At 41.9% G+C, this 25,799-nt stretch overlaps 1 long non-coding RNA gene across 2 annotated transcripts in view; it reads right to left on the reverse strand.

The window, feature by feature from the left end:
- Nucleotides 1–25,799, reverse strand: part of LOC110205149 (uncharacterized) — a 208,151-nt gene that overhangs the window by 113,147 nt on the left and 69,205 nt on the right. The window contains exons 2-3 of one of the 2 annotated variants that reach the window (XR_002323513.2): nt 2,210–2,307; nt 1,776–1,846 (exon numbers count right to left, since the gene is read on the reverse strand). This is a non-coding gene — a long non-coding RNA (uncharacterized LOC110205149). Of the gene's footprint in view, nt 1–1,775; nt 1,847–2,209; nt 2,320–25,799 lie in introns of both variants that reach the window. The other variant, XR_002323514.2, reaches the window with a different exon arrangement.

The raw sequence follows: 25,799 nt of genomic DNA on the forward strand, positions 1-25,799 counted from the left end.
GGGCTAAATTCTCTCCCTCCCAACTTCCCCACTGAGAAAGCAAGAAAAATAAAACCCATTACAAATGTCTAGTCAAGCTAGACATTGGCTGTGTCCTTTCAGCCCCTCCCAACTTCCCAAAGCCCATAAGCCTCAATTTACCCCGAGTCCTCTCATCGGGAGGTAGATAGTATGTTTCATGATGAGCCCTCTAAAATTTTGATTAGTCAATGTGTTCATTAGAGTTTCTAAGTCTTTCAGAGTTGTTTGCCTTTACGATATTGCTATTGTATAAATTGTTCTCTGGTTCTGCTTACTTCACTCTGCATCAGTTCATATAAGTCTTTCCAGGTTTATTTGAAATAATCCCCTTCATCATTCAGTCAGATACATCTTGACAAGGAATTGTCCTCTCATTATTTTATGTATTAGTCTCCCAGACAGACTGGAAATACCAGATTTCCCCAGATAGCTGGTAAGCCCTTTGAGGGCACTAATGACATCTTATGCCTCTTTGATCCAGACCTATTTGAATAGGGATATCCATGGTAGGCACTTGACAAATGTTTGCTGAGTGAATGAATGTATACTTGAATGCCAAGCCCTCCTCCATCACATGATGCCTAGAGTCACCTCAAACCTCATGCAAATTGGCAAAGATGATAAAAAATGGGGATGCTCAATGTTGAAGGGATTGTGAAATGACAGACACACTGATAGACTATTGGTGGAGCTATGAATTGCCCCACTCTTCTGGGTATCTATGTGGAATTGATATTTCTTATGCAAGAACAGTGACTAAGTCATCCATAACCTTTGATTCAGCAATCCCATGACTAGGCTTACACACCAAGGAAGTCAAAGACAAACAAAAATTCTATATATGCCAAGATATTCATTATAGCACTGTTTATGGTAGTAAAGTACTGCAAGCAAAACCATCAATTGGAAAAAAGTTGAAAAAACTATAGTATACAAATGTAATGGAACAGTATAAGTAGCAATATGTTACAAATACAAGGAATTCAGTGACACAAGAGATTTGCATGAACAGATGCAGAGGAGAACCAAAAGGACAATATACTCAACGACCACAAGGATGTTAATGAAAAGATCTCTAAAAGGGAGTTTCCTTAAAAGGAAGGCGAACAGGTAATGAAACATATCTCTACCATCATGGAAGAGAAGTAGCAGACCACAAAGACAGAACATTGTCAGATGCAGTCAGTGTACTGTATGGATGTTTTTGCTTAATTGCTACTTTTTTTTTTTTTACAAAGGAGGGTTCAATTGGTAAATATTAAGTAATCCCTCAGAAATGACTATGACATAATGACAAAATGCCTCAATAAAACGCATTACAATATACATATATGTGTATACACACACATACACATACACTCATATATATGTATATAATATGTATATATATGCATACACATACACATACACATACATACAGAGAGAGAGAGAGAGAGAGAGATAAAGTCCTTAATTACAAAGTCCTTAATCTCCCAGGATTGGGGACAGTCAAAATAATTGCTCTCTGGATTAGGAAACCTGGATCCTAGACCCAGTTCTGCCTCCAATGAGCTGTGTGTCCTTCTCTGAGCCTAGATTTCCTTCTCTGGGTAAAAGTTTTTTTTTTCTCTGTAAAATCAGAAGGTTAAACCAGATGAGCTCTGACAGTCCTTCCAGCTCTAGATTTATGTGAGTTTCTGTGATATTCATTCACCTACAAGCAGAGTAGCTGTAACAGGAGCTTGGGGGGGAAGGGAGGGGCACGGTTCACATACCTGCTGTCTCAGCTCTGGGCTCAGCACTGGTCTAGACTTCCCAGCAGTAGGAAAGAAGGATTAGGGGCTTTCTGCAATGTAAATGTTATTTACTGTCCATTAATCTCATTTGTGGCAAACTGTGATCTGTTTTCCAAGCCCCCCTTCTATAAACACCCTATACGTCAATACTTTCTGAATAGGGGGGTTTCCCTTAAGGGTTCTGGATCTTGCCAAACAACTTGCCGAGCTACCCAGCCAGCCACATTGTTGGACTTAAAAATAGTTTTCACAGTAAGAACAGAAGCCTGAGAAGAGAAACCGGGCACTTTCAACATCCCCTGTGCGTAAGTATTATGAATACTTGATCCCCTCTTTCTGTCCTTTTCTCCTTCGGATTACCCTTCCACCCCCCAACACCAGGGAGTGAGTCCCTGTGCCTAGATCCATCTCACCTCTAAAAGTAAACAGCTTTTTTCCATCATCTCCTATGGCTGCCAGGCATCCCGCTCTACATCTTCTCAGGTTCTTGGCTCAGGCCTCACCAGCAAAGCTACAAAGAAAACTAAATCAAACGAGATATGGGAAAGGAAATAAGCATTTATATAGCACCCACTACATACTGGGCTAAGTGCTTTGCAAATATCACCTCACATTGTCTGAATACACACCAAAGCATACTCTTTTTCTTTCTTTCGTTATTTTTCCTTTGAGTCTTATACAAAATGACCAACGTGGAAATGTTTTACATGACTGCACATGTATAAACAATATTGGATTGTTTGCTACCTCAGGGAGTGGGGAGGGGAGGGAGGCAGGGATAGATTTGGGAACTAAAAACTTATAAAAATGTAAAAAATTGTTTTAACAAGTAATTGAGGAAAAAAATATTATCTAAAAAAACCAAATATTATTCCATTTGATCCTCACAACAACCCTGCAAGGTAGGTGATTTGAATTCAGGTTTTCCTCACTCCAGGTCCAGCATTCTAACCACTGTGTCACCTAACTGCTCCAGATAATGCATGTAAAGTGCTACATGATATCTAAATGAGATAAAGTATGTAAACCAGATTTTAGCATTTTTTAGATCACACTTGTAATTTCATTGGTATAGGAAACTCCAGCTAAGGAAATGTGCTCTACAAGTGAAGATCACTACCTTCTCTGTGACTTACAGAGACTGCCTGGAACACTTCGAGGTTAAGTGATTTAACCAGCGTCACTCGCCTACACACCACTACATGCTAAAGGTGGGATATGAACCTAGGTCTTCCTGCATAATTCCTCTCCCTCCCTATCAATTATAAAACGCTGCCTCTCATCAAAACCAACCCAAATGCTTCTTCCCCACCAAAGGGGTACAGGTGAGGGGCCTAAGGGGCCTATAATTTTTTAAATTATAAAATGAGATAATCTATGCAAAATGTGAGGTGTTATTGGCAGAGAATATTATAGCTGGAATAAAACAAGATTACCTAGTTCAACTTCAGTCTACAGATCAAGAAACGAAGATCCAGGGAGTTTTTCCACAGAATCTTCAATATTTGAGAGGTACCTTAAGGTTCATGAAGTCCAACCCATATTCAAACAGAAATACCCCTCACCACACATTCCTGCTATCCTTATGTAGAAGATTTTTGGTTTAAAAAAAATGCCCCAATAATGAAGCCAAAAAGAGCATGAGCTGCCTCTGGCAGTATTGGGCTCTCCTTCAGTGAGGAGGTAGTCACACAAAGACTAGATGGCCATTTGTCAGAGATGTTATGCAAGGGGCTATTGATCAAGTACAGGTTGGGCTAGATGGCCTCTGAAGTATCTTTCAACTGTGTAATTCTGTGGGGTTTCCCCTCCCATTGAAGCTAAAATCTGCCTCTCTGTAACTTTCCATAGCTCCTAGTTCTGTTCTCTGGGGCCAACTAGAATAAGACTAATCCATTTAATAGCCCTTCAGATGCCTGAGAACAACTATCATGTTCTTTTCAAATCTCCCCTTTTGAAGCCTCATTTTCTTTAAGTGATCTTTGTATGTCATGGCCTTCAGTCCTCTCATCACCTGGAATATGTCTTGCCTTTGGATATACTCCAGATTGTCAATCTCCTTCCTAAAATATGACAGGTTAAATTGAACACAATACAGCAAGGCCATTACTTCCCTCAATCTATGATATTACACCTCAGTTAATGTGGCTGAAGATCATAGCTTTTTTGACTACCATGTCACACTGTTGCCACACATCAAGGTTCTCATGCTCTAAGACCACCAGATCTTTTTCCATGTGAACTATTAAGTAGCTATACTTCCCTTACTCTGTACAGGTGATTTTTGAATCCGAGCATAAGACTTAGTTACATTTATCCTTATTAATATACATTTTACTAGATTCAGTCTATTTTTCTGTCCTGTTGAAATCTTTTTGGATTCATATTCTGCCTTCCTAGCCATCCATCCCAGATTCATGCTAACTACAAGTCATATAAGTATAACCTCTATCCCTTCATCTAAATCATGTATCAAATATAGACCAGAAGGGAAGTGACTTGCCTAAGGCCATATAGGTGGTTATTGGCATAATAGGACTATAACACACGTCTCAGGTCTCCTACCACCCAGACCAGGAGTCTCTTTACTGAAGTACACTGCCTGGAGAAAGCAATCACCCCTTTCCAGGGAGAGGGAGCTGGCCCCACTGGGTTGTTTTTGCTGGCACTGTATGAATAGACTCAGGCCTACAAAGATGACTTTTACATTCTCCGGGCTTCCTCCGGGAGGGTACCTCATCTTTTTAAGCCATTTTGTTGTGTTGATAATTTTTATTCTTTCCATGAGGCCATTGGCCAAGGTAAATGTTTGTGTTGTTTTACAAACTTACAGTATATCACTGTGGGAAACTTAAAATTTACAGATTACTTCAGAAAGCATTTTTGAAAAAAAATACTGTGATAATGCTCAAGGTTATTTTACTTTTTTTCCTATTCATTTTGCCTTTTGCACCATTCAAAAAAAGTTTGCATGCTTCTTATAGTTCCAAACATGAAAAACTTTGCTAATTTAATTTCAATGTTCGAATTTCCCATCCTTCCACTCTGGGTGGGTTAGTCAATCCACCTTTTCCTAGATGAGAAGAAGGAAAGAAGGAAGGAAAGAAAGAAGGAAGGAAAGAAAGAAAGAAAGAAAGAAAGAAAGAAAGAAAGAAAGAAAGAAAGAAAGAAAGAAAGAAAGAAAGAAAGAAAGAAAGAAAGAAAGAAAAAGACAAGGAGGAGCCTAAGGGGTGGAGACCCTAATCATCTCTGGTGGAATGTTTGCAACTTGCAGTCACTGTCATGTGAATTTCCCTAAGTGTTTGCACTGAACCAGAGAGAGGACCAGGCAGATTTTAATTGAAAATGACAAAATTAAATAAGACTCAGCTTCAGGTGCACACAGAGCCCATTTGTCTCTGTCACTGGGCGCAGCAGCCACAGTGGCTCATGCCAATTACATGTGCGTGACATTCGAAATAAAAATCCTGAAGGTTAGAAGTTTAGCTGGGGAGGCCCACTGCAGACTAAGAAAAATAAAATTGGACAGCTGAAAATGTTCAAGTGCCCTAAGACACACATACATTGGGGCTTTTTCAATCCCCTGTCTGGAGAAGGGGGAGAGGAAATTTCGAGCCAAAGTTTTTCTCTTTCTGCCCAATGACCACAGAGAGAAAATGTCAATCATGAAAGGCCAAGGAGACAACTCAGGCCATGCCTCTACAAACCCCAAAACACAAATGGCCCTCTTTTGGGGGCAGCTCACATGGATGCCTTCTGGGGTAAGGTGGGGCAGGGAAGTAGGGAAAGCAGGCTAGTGTTTTGTTTAGCTGAGATTCTCTCATCCCTACATCGATGCCATTGTACATTTTCTGTATCTAGAATGACTTCCCTCCCCACCTTAAAAAAATGAACGATAAAGAAGGCTTTTTTCTAGGGTAGGGGATGGGGGGGAGAAGAGAAACAGGAAAAAAGTTACATGATAACTTTATTATATATTTAAAAGGCATAGCAGGTTGTACCTAGTAGATTTGCAGTTTCATGTGCAATCATTTTTAAAAATTCTACTATGTTATGGAAATACTTGTTTTGTTCTATAAATTAAAAATAAAAAAGCATAAGCCTTTCAGGAAGCCCTCCCTGACTCTACCTAACAATAATGGATCACAGAGAGGCAGAAGGGACCTCAGAGACATTGTGGTCTAACTCCCTCATTTTGCAGATGAAGAAACTGAGGCCCAGAGAGGTCATAGGATCATAGATCTAGAGCCAAAAATGGCTTTAAAGGTCATCTAATCCAACCCCCTCATTTTAAAGATGAGGAAACTGATAGAAGTTAAGTGACTTGCTCAAGGTCATATGGATGGTAAACATCAGAGGTGGGATTTAGGGTTTACTATCTTGTTCAGTCATTTTTCAGTCATGTATGACACTTCATGATGCCATTTGGGGTTTTCCTGTCAAAGATACTGGAATGATTTGCCATTTCCTTCTCTAGTTCATTTTACAGATGAGGAAACTAAGGCAAACAGGAGTAAATGACTGACCTAGGGTCACACAGCTAGTAAGTCTCCAGGACAGATCTGAACTTAGGAAGATGAGTCTTTTTGACTCCACTCTATCCACTGTGCCACCTATCTGCCACTTTTACAGTCTTAGATTACTTATTGTTGTTGCTTTTCGATCTCTGGCCTGGAGACCCGGGTTTTTAATCCTGGCTCTGGCATGAACTCATTATATCACATCAACCCTGAGCCAATTTTCCTGTCTGTAAAATGCGAATAGTAATATTTATGCAGCCTGTCTCACAGAATTTTTGTAAAGAAAAGTCCTTTCTTTAAACTGTGAAGCACTGTATCAGTATGAGATACTATTTCCATCATCATCGTCAAGGTTACATATTATCAATATTCACAGGTAGGCTAATATATACTTCTAAGAAGTTCATCTATTTAGCCTAGAGCAAAGCAAAGCCCTGTGATATGTGTGTGAACAAATGAGGAGAGGTTAGGCATTGATCTTGTGTTGTTTCCACATATGCCTCCCCTTTAGAGATTCCTAGTAGCCCAGAGGAAGGGCCTGTACCCTGTATTACCATTGTCTTCTATCTAAGTATCTGTATACCCAATCCAAGGCACTGGCCAATTTTCTGGTTGTCAGAACTCAACCATCTATGCCCCAGCTCAGCATAGAAAAGAAGATGATATAGTGGAAAGAGTTTTGACCTTAGAAGATCTGGGTTCACAACTTCCTACTTCTTACCTATGTAACTAGGAAAAGTCACTTAATCTTTGGGCCTCAAAGTCTCCATCTGTCAAATGATAGGTTTAGACTAGTTCATTTCTTAGAAACCTTCTAGCATCAATATTTGATGATTTTCTTTGCCTTAGAAACTTATGTCAGGGCACAGCCAAGATGGCAGAGTAGAAGCAGTGACTTGCTTAAGCTCTCCCCCCAAACCCCTCCAAATACCTGTAAAAATGGCTCTAAACAAATTCTAAAGCAGCAGAACCCACAAAAAGACAGAGTGAAACAAAATTCCAGCCCAAGACAACCTGGATGGTTGATTGAAAAGGTCTGTTGCGCCAGGCTGGGAGAGGAGTGTAGTTTAGTGTGGGTGCACAGGCAGAGACCAGGCTTCAGTGAACCTGGAGCAGTTCTCAGGGGATTGAATCAAGCGGAGCTGTAGTAGTTCCCAGACTTCTCAACCCACAAACACCAAAGACAATTCTGAAGGTCAGTAGGAAAGGTCTGTCAGACCATGGCGAGAGAGGAGCTCAGTCTGGCCCCTATCCCAGAGCAGCCCCGGGGCAGCGGCTGCTTCCAGAGCTCTCAACCCACAGAGAGAGTGGGGATCAAGTGGCTGATCAGAGGGGGATTGCAGAGATCTCTTTGCTGGCACTGAGGCAGGATTCTCTTGCTTTGCCTTTCCTTGGATCTGGGTCACAGTTCTGGGTGGCAGTCCTGGGGTGAGGAGGAGTGCTCGCATGGTGGAGCCTGTGGTGGTGATGCAGAAGGAATCCTCCTCACAGTTCCAAGGTAGAAAAGAGTGCTTGTAGTCACTCATAGACCAGAGCACAGGCCAGGAAAGGAGTAAACACCTCACCCTTGATCATACCATCTTGAAAGAACTGAAAATTTACAGGTCCCTAGAAGTATCTCTGAAAACAGCTGCACAAAACCCCTGAAGCTTGGGACAGTACATTCTCCACACTGGAAGCAGACCCTACCTTAACAAAGAGTTTAAAACTCAAGTAATTGGCTGGAAAAAAATGAGCAAAAAGTGCAAAAAAAGTGAGACCATAGAATCTTGCTTTAGTGACAAAGAAGATCAAAACATACAACCAGAAGACAACACAGTCAAAGCTCCTACATCCAAAGCCTCCAAGAAAAATATGAATCAGTCCCAGGTCATGGAAGAGCTCAAAAAGGATTTTGAGAAGCAAGTAAGAGAAGCAGAGGAAAAATTGGGAAGAGAAATGAGAGTGATGCAAGAAAACCACAAAACTTATGTCTCTGTATACACCCTTTCCCTTCAACACAAGAATCCACATTTGGACTATGAGACATCTAACATATTTTAACCCTGTCATTGAATGGGTGTTGACTCAGACAAACTGAGGCCTAGGAGAGACCTTAACTTGGAAAGGCCAAGGTCATCCACTGCATCCTCCACCATTACCAGTTGTCTTGACTTCTGTCTTGCCACTAGACTTCGATGACTCTGGAAGAGAGAGTGAGGCTGATGACTTTGTGCAGCTCTGCCTTATTTAAACCCAATTCACATGTAAGTCATCACCCTCATGATGACATCGGTCCTTTTTAAGGATGAAGGAAGAGCAACAACAACTACCTTGCCCCCGTCTAATTGCAGTGGGTTCTCAAGCTACCACCAAGAAGCTCATCTTGTCAGGAAGCAGGCTACTTTCAAAACACACTTATCCAAGTTCAGGTACATACATGGAATTGCAGATGGATCCATGCAATGAAGAGGCCCACACAGACAGATCCACACACAAGGATAAATGAACCTACAGTTGTGTACACAGATATGCACACACATAGATTTCTAAACACTGAGTTATGTCCCACAGAGGTTCACATGGCACACAAAGATGTACAAGTGTATGCAAGGGTGTGAATGTCAGGAGAGAGAAAACACTGAAGGGGCTTGGGGGCACATTAAGAAGCCCCTCTAACAAGCATGTGCTTTCTTTCTGCCTTGGACATTTTATCAGCAAAATCCAGGAGTCCTAAGGAAATGTGCAAAACATTAACGCCCCCAGGACTCCCCCAAAGATGAAGGCAGTTCTTCCACCCCACAGGCTGAACAGATCATCAGGGCCTGACAGTGGATCTGAAAGAAGTCATTTTGATGGAATTAAAGGAAATAGCCAACAGGCTCACTGGCTGTTCTTTCTTCCTTTATTTAATATGCTTTTTTTGACAAAAAGTAGACAGGGCAGAAAGCTCCAGCCTGCTCCTTGTTGGAATAGTTAGAGCAGCTTTTGAAGTAACTGGCATCCAGCCCTCCAGAAGTAGGATCATAGGATTTAAGCTGGAAGAGGCCTTAGAGAGCATTTAATCCAACATGCCCTTCCCATTTGACAGAGGAGGAAACTGAGGTTCAAGGACATTAAAGCGACTTGTAGTAGGAAACAGAGACAAGCCAGGCAGTTTTAAACATAATCTGCTGAAGGTGTCACATATTTGGAAAGAGAAGTGTGCTCTATCAGGTGCAGATTTGTGCGCTGTGTATGGTCATCTAGATTCTGTTCTGCTTTGTGTATAGAAATGCTCATTTTATTAGGTACGTATTGAGTTCAGAATTTTTAAAAAAAAGTGTTTAAAGACTTCCCTAAGTTCACATGAAGATCAAGGAGCAGAGCTGCATTTCAAACCTGAGGCCTCTAACTCTAAACTCAAGGTTCTTTCCAACATACTGCTTTGGCTCTCTTTCCTATCACCATTCCATAACCAATGAAATGAGGGCATATTCAGAAATATAAACTGCCCATTTTTTTGTCCATTGAGGTTGCTGTTGGAGCAAGGGGAGTGGGAGAGACAGAGGAAGAAGGATTCCAGCATTTTTAAACCTCTCTCAGGAAATGAGAAAGGAAGGAGAACCCCTGGAAACCATTAGAAAACAAAATGAACAAAACAAGACAGTGTGCAATTTAAAGTGCCAGAGCAGTTCAAAAGACAAAGGGTGGGTTAGGGAGGAGGTGAGCTACAGTAATCAGGAAAAGCTTCCTGGAAGAGGTGGGACTTTAGCTAAGCCTTGAAAGATGACTGGGATGGAGCTGTTGCTGTTTTTCATCCTTTATCTTCGACGAAGACCAATAACATCACAGGTAATGTCTTGACTTGCTCATGAATTGGATTTAAGTGAAGCAGAGCTGCACAAAGTCATCAGCCTCACTGTCTTCCAGAGTCATTGGAGTCCAGCAGCAAGACAAAAGTCAAGACAACTGGGAATGGCCCTTGGTGTCTTCGATGTCTGACCAAGCTCCAAGTGCTCCACAGTGCCTGCTTCAGCTGCCTTAATGGCAGTTAGAACAAATTGTTCTCATATACCCATTCTGCTGGCAGAAGTCTTCACATGTCTGGGGTAGACATCCCCCTAACTCACTGACAGATTTGAGACCTGTTGGTTACACTCAACCTGGTTTAGCCTGCCTGCTAAGATGGTTTTACTCGGGTGTGGCCACTGTGCATGCTACAGCTTGCTACAGGTAAGAACTGGGTGAAGGTGGACACCAAAGGTAGATGATCATCCATGAAAAGGGCTCAGAGGTGCTAGTCCTCCATGAACATGAAGGATGAAGCTAGGGAACAGGAGAAGGAGTCATCATAGGGGAGGTGTGGCAGGAGGAAAAGACATGGAGACCACTGTACTTTTCTCCAATTGATTGTATTATTGTATGATTTAGAATTGGAAGGGACCTGAAAGCTCATCTAGCCCAAATCCCTTATTTTATAAAGGAAAAAATGATGTAGAGAGAGGAAGTAGCTTACCCAAGGTTACTTAGCTAGGCTTTGGAACAGGACTGAACTTTGAGCCTGTCTTCCAATTTTACTATTCTTTTTACTACATCATGGCAGCTACGTGGTACAGTGGACAGAGCATTGGAACTAGAGTCAGAAAGAACTAAATTAAAATCCAGTCACAGACACTAACTACCTGTGTGACCCTGGGCAAGCTATTTAATTAAACTGCTTCAGTTTCCTCATTTGTAAAACAGGTAGGCTCAGAAAGATTAAGTGACTTGTCACATTGCCAGTGAACACTGGAGGCATGAATCAAACCCAGGTTTTCCTGAATCCAGCACTCTATCTACTCACTGTACCATACTGCCTTTAATGTGACAACAAAAACTTGGTTCTATTTTTCCCATTGAGTTAATTCCTCAGTCAATTAAGTAAGCAAGGAATAATCATTTAGGTTTTTTGTTTTGTTTTGTTTTACTTTTAGGCAATTTGGGTTAAGTGACTTGCCCAGGGTCACACAGCTAGTGTGTCAAGTGTTTGGTCTGAGGCCAGATTTGAACTCAGGTCCTCCTGACTTCAGGGCCAGTGCTCTATCCACTGCGCCACCTAGCTGCCCCCGGAATAATCATTTAGGAAGCACTCATTATGTGTCAGACCCTGTGCTGGGCACTAGAGGTACCAAGACAAAAATCAGTCTTGCTCTTTAGGAACTGTCATTCTACCAAAAACAGAAACAGAAACAAAAACAACCAAATAAATCCAAAACAATAAGGTTTAGAACATAATGCACTTACGTTGACTAACTCAGCTCACCAGGGATGGGAAGGCAGTGCCTTCTACAGCCAATCTAACGGATGTAGCCTCAAACCAATGTCTTCATGACATATCTATTTAAAAGGGTCCATTTTGCTTTAAATTACTGCTGCTTCTCATTCATAGAAAGTCAGGCTTTCAAGATTAGCCAGATCTGTCAAGCCAGCCCACTGCTCTGTAACATTTAAAGCTCTTAATGTTTTCCACCTTTGCAACATAAGCTTTTTAGCTATTAAACTGGCTCCATCCAGAGAGGGGCTTTTTCCTGGAGTTTTATTTATGTTCAACGGCTCTTCAAGACCCCCAAAGACAAACACCCTTGGATCTAAGGCAGTATTTTGCTCATAATCTCAATTAATTCTGAACTCAAATTTAAGTCCAGAATTTAGAGGCTTTGGGACAATTCCACGCCCTGGGAGACTCAGGAGTTTTTAACCCAGTGATTATTTTTTGGCAAAACACATTCCCTCAGCGAGGTCACCGCTTGGGCTCCTGCCAGGCGTCTGAAGCTTTCAGTAAAGTGTTACTGAAATAACTGTACAAATATCTTTTTCACAATAATCTGCTTACTGTCTTTCATGCTTTGGCTAATGATTTATGCCTCCTTTGGAAATTTCCACAGGCCTTTGCAGTAAAAATGTAGCCTGCTTAATTCATGTCAGGAACCTGCGGGGTTTTCTCTCAAACTCTGACCAAAGAGTCTTTCGAAGGAAAAAAGCCACACAAACAAGTCATTGAAGACAAACTCTCAACCTCCTGCTTTAAGATAAAAAGAAGGTATAGCTGTTTTTGGGTGTTTTTTTTTTAAGATCATTGTGCACTGAAAGCAGAAAGCCATTATACTTACATAACTAATTCTATTTCAAGATGCATTGGTGGTGGTGATTTAAAAGCATCACGTGTAATTGGAGACAATACAAGTTCACCAACACCTACTGTTCCCCCCGCCCCATTTCCTTATTGCCCAATGTTTGGTTTCTAACACATTTCACCTCTGCAATTCCTTCCCTGAGCCCAGAGACACTAAGAAACCTTCCTAAGGAGTCTGTAACAAGTCTTCCCAAGACCTATCCATTTTTCTCAGTCCTCCATGCAACTCCATGAGAGCTAAGTCCCCAGTTTAAGAGCCGACTTTGACCTAGGACTTGGGGAAATTAGACAGAGAAGCTGAAAGTGGGGAAGACATTAGAACCAAGAAATTATAATGAGTCAGTGTGTGAAACTGACAAAGCATTAGATGAAGAGGCTTATGAGTTGGTCCAGAGTTCTGAACCAAAGAGTTGGCTAGGACCTCCAGAAGACAGAATCTGAGTTGGGACTTCATAAGCTATCAGGAACAAAAATCCTATCAACAAAATATCTGCCCAACAAATATTGATCTAGTCATTCATTGCTTGAAGATATCCAATGAAGGAGAAGCCATAATTTCCTGAGCAGTCCATTCCAATTTTGGACAATTCTAACTGGTAGACAGTTTTTTTCTTATGTTGCCTCTTTGCAATGTCACTCATAATTCCTAATTCTAATCTCTGGGGGTCAAAAAGAAATCTAATTCTTCTTCCCTATGTTAGCCCTTCAAATGCCTGAAGGCAACTATCATGTTTCCCTTTAACTCTTCTTTCCTTCAAGCTTTGAAACTGTCTTCCAATTGCATGGATCATAGGGGCACCTAGGATACTCACTCACTATGCATTTGCTACTCTGCCTGGTTTCAACTCCATGGAACAAGATACCCCAGCCCTTAATATCTCCTGATCTCTTCCTCACTACTCCCTGCTTTCCGCCTCCTTTTGTGTGTTGTCTCTCCCCCCACCCCCAATTAGATTGTAAGCTCCTTGAGGGCAGGGACTGTCTTTTTCTTATTTTTGTATCCCCAGTGCTTAGAATAGTGCCTGGCACATAGTGGGCATTTAATAACTGTTTAGTGGATTGGAATGTTTTATTGGACCTAAGGAGTGAAGTAGATAAAGAACTGGTCCTGGAATAAGGAAGACCTACTGTAACTCTGAATTCTGCCTTGGGTCCACTGCTCTACTAGGTGGCTATTAGCTTAATCTTGCCAAGAAACCAGGCCTCCACACCAATCCATGGGCATCTTCTGGCTATCTTTTCACCATGATAGCAGTCCTCTACCCCTCTTTTTCCATCTCAGTTCCTTCAGGGCAGGGATTGTCTTTATAACCTTACTGCTTAGCACAGAGCTTGGCACATAGCAAGAATTTACTAACTTCTTGATCTCCCTATCCAGATGTGATCACTCCCAAATCTACATATCCAGCCCTAATCTTTCTCTAATGCCAGTCTTCTATTAAGCATTTCATCCTTTTGGATGTTTCACATATTCCAAACTCAATATGTCCAAAACGGAGCTCATTATCTTCCCCCTTAAATCTGTGCCTCCTGGGTTTGCGATCTCTTCCCTCTTCCTTAACTCCTACATCCAAACGGTTGTCATGCCTTGTTGATTCCACTCTCTACTACACGTCTTATATTTGTCCCTTCCTTTCATTCATACCAATACATACCAACGTCTTTATGACCCGAACTTACACTATTGTAATTGCCTTCCCACCCTAATTGGTCTCCTACCCTAGTCCAGGTCCTCATCAGTCTTGCCCAGACAGCATAATCACCTCCTAATGGATATTATTTCTTTCAGTCTCTTGCTTCTCTAATACATTTTCTATACAACTGGAAATACAGTCTTCTTAAGGTTCATATCTGATTATATTGTTCTCCTGTTCAAAAACCTTCACTGGCTCCCTAGGACTAGCATTTCTGGTGTGAGGGCTGCTGAGCCCTTTTCAGGGATGTTCATCCACCTTTGGTATCAATCTGGCACTCAACTCTCACCTGTGGCTCCATGAAGCTGCAGTCTATGCACCCATCACACACTGGTAAAACCATCTTGGCAGATGGGCTAAACTAGGTCAAGGGTAACCAATAGGCCTCAAACCTGTCAGTGAATTAGAGGGATGTCTACCTTAAGTATATGAAGACTTCCTCCAGTAGAATGGGCAGATGAGAACAATTTGTTCCAATTGCCATGAAGGCAGCTGACATAGACACTGTGGAGCCCTTAGAGGTTGGTCAGACACGAAGATGCCAAGGTCATCCGCTACATATGGGGCCATTGCCAGTTATCTTGACTTTTGTCCCAACATTGAACTTTGATGATTCTAGAATAGAGAGGGAAGCTGATGACTTTGTGCCTTACTTAAATCCAATTCATTCACAAGTCAAGATATGACCCTGTGATGTCACTGGTCTTTGAAAATGGAAGACAGACAACAACATTACCTGTAGGATAAAATGTGGATTCCTTAGCCTGACATTTAAGGCCTTTACAATATGGCTTCCACTTTCTAGCCAAATTTCAAAATATTCCCTTTCACAAACTCTAAGTTCTGGTCAAACTCAACTACTAACTATTCTCTAAATTATACTGTATTCTGCTTTGGTGAATTCATGTTGGAGACCATGCCCTAGGTGTTTTAACTCTTTCATCTCTGGATCTCTGCCCTAGGTCCCCCTACCCTAATTTAAGACTGCCTCTCCCAACCATCCAACTCCTTCAGGAAGACTCCAGCCATGCTTTACTTCACTACCTACTCCCCATATTAATTACCTTGCCATGTAACCACTGGTACCCTTTCCAACCGCACCCCCTTCAATTTTGGAACTATGATCAAATCAACTCTGCTATTGTTCCTGGGTGGAGTTTATCAATATCCCTAAGGTCCCCAGTGTCATTCTTGAAACTTTTGGACCAAAGTGCCTCTCCCTGGCCACCATGCCCCTATGTGTGTGTCCTTCTCCTATTCCAATGTAAAGTCTTTAAAGACACGGGTTGTTTTTGCTTTTGTATCTTTAGAGCTTGGCACAGTGCTTGGCACATACTAAGTGCTTAATCGGGGCATCTAGGTGGCACAGTGGATAGAGTTCCAGTCCTGGAGTCAGCAAGACCTGAGTTCAAACCCGGCCTCAGACACCTACTAGTTGTGTGAGCCTGAGCAAGTCACTTAACTTTGTTTGCCTCAGTTTCTTCATCTGTAAAATGAGCTGGAGAAGGAAATGGCAAACCACTCCAGTATCTTTGCTACGAAAACCAGAAGTGGGGTCATGAAGAGAAAGATTGAACAACAAGTGGTTAATTAATGCTTTTTTCATTCACTAATTCATCCATTCATTCTGCTCCCCATATCTAAAATGCACAGCCTTCAAGGTTCAGGTCAGGTGTCACCTCCTCTATGAAACTTGTTACTTTTTCTTTGCACCATACTTCTTTGTCCACATGCTATTTCCTTGTCAATAAAATATGAATATCTTGAGAGGAAGGACTATGTTCTCTTTTGTCTTGGAATTCCCAAAGCCCAGCACCTGTATTATTGAATTGAATTGGTACCTATTAGCACAGCCTCTATTCTTATTTCTCATATAAGAAAAAGAACTGTGGTATGTCTATGTTATCCCTGAAAGTTTTGGAAGAGAATCTCAGATTCGGAGACATTGTTCACTCATGTCCCCATGTGCTGTATGTCAGTCTGCTGAATGAAATTTAGCTTTTATACATTAAGACTCACTGAGAGTCCTGCTCCCACCCCATCCCTAACAGCCTTCATCTAGGGAAGCAATTCCTGTGGCCAGCCATCCTCACTAACTGTCATATACAGGGCAGAAGCAGCAAGGCACCTTGAGAGAGAGAATGGAGGCAGCATATGTCAGGCAAGTCAAACCGCTGCCACCACCTTGGCCACCATCCCCCCACAGACTCTAATGGAGATAGCCTAGGACTCTGAATCCAAAAGCCTTACTAACGGCAATGCTTCCAGCCCCATGGCCTCAACAATCATCCTGAGAAGCAAGCTCTGTGCCAGTGCAGCCTGGCAACTTCTCCTGAAGGAACTACAGCCACAACTACCAAAGACCCAGGAAAGAAAGGTTTTGCCACTAAAGTCAGATGGTTCGGAAACTGATAAGATTTTATTGGTGGAAATGACACATTACCATCTGCTTTGCTGCAGCTCCCTAAGGACCATGGGACCTTTCAGCTCACTTGACACTGAAACATTCCAAATGTGTTGCCTCGCTCATTACAATGAGAGCTTTAAGGACTGTCCTACTTTTCCATTTGGGTCCCCAGTGATTTTTACATAGTAAGTGATTAATAAATGCTTTATTCATTTCTTCATTCACCTATTACTCTCTAAGTTACAAAAGACAGTAATGTACAATGGACAGAAAGCTAGTTAGTTCAAATTCCGCCTCTGTCATTCTGGCTATGAAACTGAGTACTTAACTAAGACTATAAGATGATTGGTAGAGGGAGTTTCCTCACCTGGGAGTTCCTTGCACCAATGAAATCCCAGATCCATTCCTTAGCTCTACACTACTCTCTGATTATTTCATACATATGTTTCTTATGTTCCCAACTAGATTGAGCATCTCAAGAGCTGCTTGATGAATCTTTTTATTCTTCACAGAATCTAATATAGTATCTTACACATCACCATCATCCCCAATAACATCAACTTCACTTAAATTTATGTTGCCATTAAGGCTTACAAAGTACTTTCCTTACAATAGTTCTATAAGGTAAATAATGCCAGTACCATCCCTCCGTCTTGGCTTTGCCTGATTCCACGGCTAGAACATGTCAGAACCCGGATTCAAATCCTGACTTTGAATACTGTGCTCTTTTGGGAAGTGCTCAGTATGATCAATAGACTGTGAGCATCTTGAAAGCAGGAATTGTTTCATTTTTGCAGCTGGGTGGCATAGTGGATAGGTCACTGAGCCGGGAGTGGTGGACTTAAATTTAAATCCAGCCTTACTAGTTATATGACACTGGGCAAGTCTTTTAGTTTTTGACTGCCTTAGTTTCCTCATATATAAAATGGGGATGATAATAATAATAGCACAACCTCCTAAGATGAGGAGGATAAAATAATATAAAATGCTTTGTAAACTTTAGAGCACTATATAAATGCTAGCTGTTGTTACTATTTGTATTTGTATCACCAGTGCCTAGCACAGCGCCCCAGGTGCTTAATAAATAGTTATTGATTGATCAATTGGCTGATTAAGTAGAAATAGTACTGATTAGACTTAGAATGGAAAGAGCAGGGTTTGAGTCCTGGTCCTGCCACAAAGTAGCTATGTGATACTAGGTGAGAAACTTGACCTTCAATAACTTTCTCTTTTAGGTGGCACAGCAGAGAAAATGCTGGACTAGAGGTCAGGAAGACCTGAATTTTAATTCTACCTCAGACATTTTTACTGGCTCTGTGACCCTGAGCCAACCTCAGCCACAGGTACCTCATCTGTAAAATGGGGATAGTAAGTATTTCATAGGGTTGTTGTGAGGATCAAGTGAGATAATATATAAAAAATGCTTTGTAAACCTTAAAGCACTTATATAAATGTCAGCTATTGTTATTATTCATTCCTGTTCTGTAAAATGGGAGCAGATGGAAGGCGAGATCATTGGATCAAATATGCAGAACAGACCTCAGAAACCATCTAATCCAACCAACTTATTTTATAGATGAGGGAAATAAGGCTCAAGGAGACTAAGAGACTTCCCCAGATCACATAGTAATGTCAGAGGCAGGATTTGAACCCGGGTTCCTTTTACTTCAGAGATGTTCCTTCCCCTGCACTAAAACTTTGCTCAGCCTATCTTGTACCAGACTGTGATATAAAGGACTTATAACTGTGAAATGGCATAGAAATATGAGCCGTTATTGTTATCAAGCTCCTTTCGTCACAAGAATTTATCCCTACCCCTAAACTTCCCTACTTCTGTTTGAAGTGTCATAATCCTCCCAGCTGGGAGTAGTATGAGATAGGTGAATAACCACCTTAGATCATTTCTTCTCACTCATTGGCACCCCACCCGATTAGTCACTAAGTCCTCTGGATTCTACCTCGGCTGTATTTCATATATCTGTCACCCCTACTTTCCACTTTGTACTTCCATTGCTACTGCTCTAGACTAATCTTTTCTCACCTCAACTATTCTAATGCTATTATTTGGTCTCATTGTTTCCAAGTCTATTCTTCCCTCTAACCCCACCTTCCCAAAGAGTGATCTTCCCAAATCAACACTCTAATGTCATTCCTCTACTTCAAAAATAAATGAAAAATAAACAAAACCTTTTTGCCTACTGAAGTCCCTCCCTTCCTTTAAGGCCCAACTCAGGTGCCATCTCCTCAGTAAAGCCATCCCTAACTTCCTCAAACGAAAATGATCTCTCAGCCCCCCAAATTTCTCTTAACACTATGCCTGGATATTTCCTTTGCACTTTTCTCATTCTCACTTGTATCATAGTCATTTGTGTATTTGTCCTTCCCTTATAAAATGATAAGCTTACTGAGAGTAGGGCCTGTGTCATATGGATCCCTGTATCTCCCTCTCAGTATAAAGCCCATGAATTCATAGATGCTTAAAAAAAGTTTGTGGAATTGAATCGTTAGTGGTTTGCTGTTGCTTTATGAATAATGCTCTTTCCACAGTCCCAGGAGGAATGGAATTTCATGGCCTTCTATTGAACCCTCCATCCTCAAGTCCTCCTGATGGCTGAAGTCCAGCTGCCTCAGGGAAGAACCATGCCCCAAGGGGAAGGCTGACAGCTGAAGAAGCCTGTCCCTTGTTGGACTCCTTGTCAAATAGCTTTGCTTGTTATTGGGCTCTCCTCTATCTGTGGGGGTTGCCCAAGGTTCAGCTTCTCCCCTAGGTATAGGGAAGATCAGGGTCCATCCCCTTCTCTCAATATGAGTTAGCTTTGATAGCTCTTGCCTTTTATAGAAGGGAAGAGAGATAAGAATCAGTGGACCTAAGTGAAGTTGGAAAAACAACTCTGTCTGAATCCATTCATCTGGAAACCTCCCAGGGAAATCCTTTGCCTTTCCACATTTAATGCTGGAGTTAATTATCTGGAAAAGTTAATGATTTATTCCTGAGGGAGATTGAGGGAGAGGAAGGTTTTGTTTTCCTTATTCCTTTTGCTTACTGTGGCCTAAAGAGAGGGCAGGATTAAAGAATGAAGGTCTTTGTGGGACAGCCACACTCTTAACCACCAGTAGCCTATATATAGTTCTAGGCAACAAATGAGAATGACAGAATGAGACAGGGTGGTTGAGTGGGAATATTCCATGACTGGAGGTCATAAGCCTATGTTTTAATTTCAACTCTGATGCTAACTCATTCTACAATGTTGGATGAGTTATTGCTCTTCCTTGGATCTATGTGCTATGTCCTATATCGAAGCTCTGACTTTCTAGGGTCTGTATTGCTTTAGAATTTTCTCAGGCAGCTCCTAAAATGCTCATCAAACTGCACCTGCAAATAACCCAAGTGGTGCTTCTGTGGCTAAGCCTTCTGGCCAGACCCCAGACCTGCTAAAGGCTGTCATATGGATAAAGGAGAGCTGCAGAGTGGCCATGTCTCAACCCTTAGAATAATACTACCTCCTCTCTGTCTCTTCCTGCTGAAATCCTACTTGCCCTACAAGCTCTAGAGCAAATGTTGCTTCCTTCCTTGATTCCCTCCATCTAGCCCAAGGGTTCTTGACTCAGATTCTTCTGGCAGTCTGATAAAGCTTATGAATCCCTTCTCAGAATAATGTTTTTTTTGTTTTTGGTTTTGGTTTTTTTTTAGGCAACTGGGGTTAAGTGACTTGCCCAGGGTCACACAGCTAGCAAGTGTCAAGTGTTTGGTCTGAGGCCAGATTTGAACTCAGGTCCTTCTGACTTCAGGGCCGGTGCTCTATCCACTGCACCACCTAGCTGCCCCTCAGAACAATGTTTTTAAATGCATAAAATAAAATACATGGGATTGCAAAGGAAACCAGTTATATTAAAATAGTTATAAAAAATTGTTTATAACCAAAGGTTAAGAGCCCCTGATCTTGAAGTAATCTCCAAATATAAGAGATTTAGAGGTAGGAGAGACCTTACAAACCATCTAGTCCGACCACATTTTACAAATGAGGAAAATGAGACATAAGGAGGTTATACAGGTAACAAGTAACAGAGCCAGGATTTGAAACAAGGTCCTTTAACTCCAAATTCATTTTCCTTGCCACATTCCCTGAATTCTCAGGGCCCTCTGAACCTCTCTTATATACTTCATTGTCCTTCGATGTACATAAGTCTTATCTCTCTGTCAAACCAGAAGCTCTAGGAGGGCAGAGATCATGCTTTCTTCTTCTCCATTTCCTCTTTGGCACCTGGCACAGGCTCCTCCACCGGGGAGATGCTCTAAAGTGCTCAAGGGATACGTGAATGAGTGTCTTCTCCCAGCTAATGCTTCATGCTGTGGTCTGTGAGTAACTAAGCCCCTGTGTACTCACCCCACTCCACAGTGAGCTCTCCCACCTCTAAGTTCCCAGCACTTAGTATCTGTACCACTTACTTAGATGGGTCTAGCACAGGGGTGGAGAACCTGTGGCCTTGATGCCACCTGCAGCCCTGTAGGTCCTCAAGTGTGGCCCTCTGACTGAATCCAAACTTCAAAATTTGGACCTATAGGGCCGCAGGTGGCCTCAAGGCTGCAGGTTCCCCACCCCTGCTTTAGCACTTCTTTTTTTTTTTAATTTTTAAAATTTATGTTGATTTATCAACAATCACTTCCATATGCTTTTGAGTTTAAAATTTTTCTCCCCCTTCCTCCCCACCACCCTTCCCAAGACAGCACACAATCTGATATAGGCTATACATTTACATTCCTATTAAACATATTTTCACATTAGTGATGTTATAAGTAAAAATTAAAACCAATAGGAGGAACCATCAGAAAGAGGAAACAAAACTCAACAGAACAGAAAAAAAAATATAGCAATTCAACTTCCATAGTTCTTTCTTTGGATGTGGATAGCATTTTCCAGCATGAGGCCTCTGGAGATGTCTTAGATCCTTGTATTGCTGAGAAGGGTTAAGTTTATCAATATCAGTCATCACACAAAGTGGCTGTTATTGTGTACAACGTTCTCTTGGTTCTGCTCACTTCACTCAACATCAGACCATATAAGTCTTTCCAGGTTTTTCTGAAGTCAGCCTGTTCATCATTTCTTATAGCACAATAGTATTCCATTACATTCCTATACCACAACTTGCTCAGCCATTCCCCAATTGATGGGCATCCTCTCAATTTCCAATTCTTTGCCACCACAGAAAGCCTTCTCTAGCACTTTTGTGTTCTTCCTCATAGTGGTCTTCTTCCCAGTAGACTAGATCAGAAGTGTTAAAGATATGGCCTAGGGAGACATGTGGCCCACAGCACTCCTGAGTGTGCCCCAAACTGGATTAAAATGTAATTGATAAATACTTAACAAAATAAATAAAAATATAATAAAATATAATGTTAATATGTTTTTCTAAGTCAATATGCAGCCCACTGGGATATGTATATACAGTTGAGTGGTCCGGTTTCCATTTGAATTTGACACTGGTGGGCTAGATTACCCCACTTCTGTCCTTTCTAGACTCAAAGAGTGCTTCCCAAATCTGAATGGTGGTCCATTTGAATACTAGGCAGAGAACAGCAACCAGGAAGAAAGACTGAAATGACATGTGAGGCCTGATTAAAGAAATTGGGGAAAAGCACTGGATTAAAAGTAAAAAAACCTGGATTCAAATCCCTCTTCTGATACTTGTTATTTATTTTACCCTGGGCAAGTCACTTAGTGTCCATCACCCTCAGTTTCCTGATCTGTGAAATGAAAGGGTTGGCATAGATGACCTTTGAAATCCCTTCCAATACTAGATCTATGATGCTATGACCCTAGTTTGGAGAAGAAAAGATGGGCGAAAAGTCTGTCTTTTAAATATTTGAAAGACAGGCATATGGAAGATGGATTAGATTTGCTTGGCTTGGACTCATTCAACTGAACAAGGAGCAATGGGTAGAAGTGATGGAGAAACAGATTTGGAGCTACAATGCCAGGAAAAACTTCCTGACAATTAAAGCTATCCCAAAGTGGGATGGGCTGCTCCGAGAAGCAGTGGGTTCTCTCTCCTTGGACATTTTCAGGTGAAAGTTGGATGATCACTTGGAGAATGTTGGAGAAGGAATTCTCCTATAGTTATGAGTTAGTCTCAGGGCTTCTTAAACTTTTTCCACTCTCGACCCCTTCAGCACTACTTAAACTGTGGGTCTCAACCCCATACCTCTGAGGTCCCTTTCCAGCTTCGAGAGCCTGTAATTCTGAGATTCAGCTGGAAAGTCCAACATCAATTCTTTCTCCCAGTTTTTTCATCTCTTTTGCCCTCACACCTCCAGGTCTCTAAGTACCTTCCTGGGGACCCCCAGGGCTGCCCCCTGACTTCTCCTCCTCCTCAACATCCTGCTATTCAGTATGCTTTCTTACATGGTTGTGTTCTCTACTGGCTAATCTGATCAATAAATGCAGAGTTTTGTACTAATGCCTACCATTTTTTTTCATGTATCATTCCTCCAAAATAAGTAATTTTCATTTCAACAGGGACCTTGGAAAGCAATGCTTTGACCCAAAGGAAGTTCTCTTTTCACTATCCCATGATGTGTTGGCAGTACAGTATGATGGAAATACATACTGGTTTGGGGTCTTAGGACCTAGGTTCAAGTCCTAGCTCATTTCTGATCCATGTGACTGACTTTGAGCAAGTTATTTCATTTCTCAAAGCCTCAGTTCACTCCTTTGTAACATGGGAATAATACACTTGCACTACTTGCCTTGTAAGGTTATTGCAAAGAAAGTGCTTTGTAGAACTTGCATTGATTTAGATGGAGGAGTTATCATTATCTCTAATGGAGGATGTTTCAGGTCATCACGGTTGAGCAGGAGAGACATGCTGAAGGAGGCTGGCTCTTTAACACTCCTCCAATGCCACTCCACAATTGGTCCCCCCTTCCTGGCAACATCCAGAGAGACACTAACAGTTTACAGCTGAAGAAACTGAGGCATGGAGAAGGTCCATGCCTTGTACAAGGCCAGAGAACACTGCAGGAGGGCTTCAGTCTCTAGCTTCCAGATCTTAGCCCTGAATACCAACTATTCCAAGAACAGCCCTGCCTGAATTTGGAAGAAGGCTCCAGCCTGGGAGTAACCATGATGTCATCTTACAATATTGCTTTCTGTAACAGTTTTGTAAATTGACAAACCTGTTTCTGTTTATAGTTCCACAGCCTCCTAATGAGATAAACGGAGCTTTCGGAATGAGGCCTTATAACCAGGCTCTTCCAAGTCCAGCAAAGACCTGCACAGTACCTTTCAGCAGACTCCCTTTCCAAAAGGGTGGCTGGGGGGAGGCCGGCAGGGCTGGCAAATTTCAGGATCATTAACACTTCCATCTTGCAACCAAAATACTTCCAAAGTGCACAAAGAAGCTATTGTATTTCACCCCCAAACAGCTTTGGAGAGGAGTCGGACCAGAGCAATCAATGTATATGGATCTGTTTAGGTTTCAAACAAACTAAATCAATCAGAGCCCCTGTCCTGCTAAAGTCAGGGCTGTGTGAAGCTTGGAGTCCATTCCAGAAACCCCAGCACAAGCTGTTGGTGGGGGGAAGCTTCAGGGAGCCGATTCATTCCATTGCCAGATTTCTTTCCCCAACACATGCTAACATTTCAGAGAGTGGTTTCATGTTCCTTCAGTGGATTATAAAGAAAACAGAACCTGCATCTTAGCTGGGCATGGCGGGGATGCTCAGGAAGAGCTGGTACCAGTTGCTCAGCTGTGCCAAGATTAGATAAGTAGAGGTAGAAGTGTCTGAAAAGTGATGAGTATTCAAAAGACAGATTTTGCATGTTCCTCTGACAAACAGGCTGCCTCACTCACCCCAGTGCCTGGCCAGGCTCAGCACTTCTCTGGATGCTCTTTTTCCCTCAGCTCAGAGGATTAAGAATATTGGAGGAGGCAGGATAATAGCACTTTAGTGACAGCCCAATTTTCTCCCTTCTGGAAAGACTTCTGTGGTCTCTTCTCATTCCAAACCCCCCTCTCTGGGTTCCTCCACTGAGCTTTCATTAGGCCTTGCTTTCCAGTTTCCATACATGACTGAGGACTTGAATAAAAGTGAAATCATCACCGGGTGCCTAAACCAACACTGTATCTGCCCTGAAGCCAGTTGGATGTGCTGCTTTCAATTTTTGTGCCCAAGGGTCTGTGTGACCTTTATATGAAGGAGAAGACCAAGATGTCTCTTTTGAGAGGCAGCATGGGATGGTGGAGGAACACTGGCACTGGAGTCAGAGGATGTGGGTTCAAATCCTATCTGTCACTCTGTGACCTTAGGCAAATCACTTAACCACTCTGGGCCTTGGTTTATTCATCTACAAAATGAGAGGCTTAGACCAGATGGTCTTTAAAGTACCTTCCAGCTCTAAATCTATGTTCCTATGTCTTAGGAACATTTCAGTCTAACCACCAGACTCTCTTTGAATCTCTGTTTTGGGGAACATTCCAGGAGGGCTTCCAAGAAGGCATATCATTGAGGGAGATTGATTAATGGTGAAGTGTGACTCCACATTTTTCTTTACTGTAGGTAATGGGAAACACACTCTTCCATGTTTCTATTAGCTTGTCTGTAAAATGGGCCTAGCAGTGTTTACACGATGGTACATGATCACTTCTCTGGCTATTTCCCCAGAAGATAATGCTAAGGGTGGAGAGGGGAGGAAAAGGGAGAGCTGTGTCTTTGCTTGTTCCTCCAGTTTTGGTGAACCTTTGGTATCAATAGTGCTTTTGATCCAGCTTCCTGCCTGTGGCTCATTGTTCATTTAACTCTGTTTTTGAAGGACCATCCTAGTACTTCTGGTCCCCCCCAAGTAGATGCCTCTCTGTCGCAGACTTTCCCTGCTCCTTGGGTAAAGAAACCTCAACCTATGCCATAGTAGAACCCCAGTTCCACCCCATGGCTGGCAGAATCCCAGATTCTACCTCTGGGTAAGGCAGGAGGAATAGTGAAGTTCACTGATTCATTTCAAGGTGCTTATTAATCCTGATTAAGAAGTCATCACTAATCTAGCCCCAGGCACTTAAATAGTGCAGTCATTTAACCTCTGTCTGCCACAGTTTCTTCAACGGTAAAATGAGTTTAATAATAGCACCTATCTCCCAGGGTTGTTGTGACGATCAAATCAGATAGTATTTGTAAAATGTTCTGCAAACCTTGAAGCACTATACAAATGCTAGCTATTATCAGCCTAGGAGAGGTAGGAAACTCAAGAATAAAAT

The sequence above is a fragment of the Phascolarctos cinereus genome, unplaced genomic scaffold, assembly GCF_003287225.1.
Source record: "Phascolarctos cinereus isolate Bilbo 61053 unplaced genomic scaffold, phaCin_HiC Scaffold_2;HRSCAF=192, whole genome shotgun sequence".
NCBI lineage: Eukaryota > Metazoa > Chordata > Mammalia > Diprotodontia > Phascolarctidae > Phascolarctos > Phascolarctos cinereus.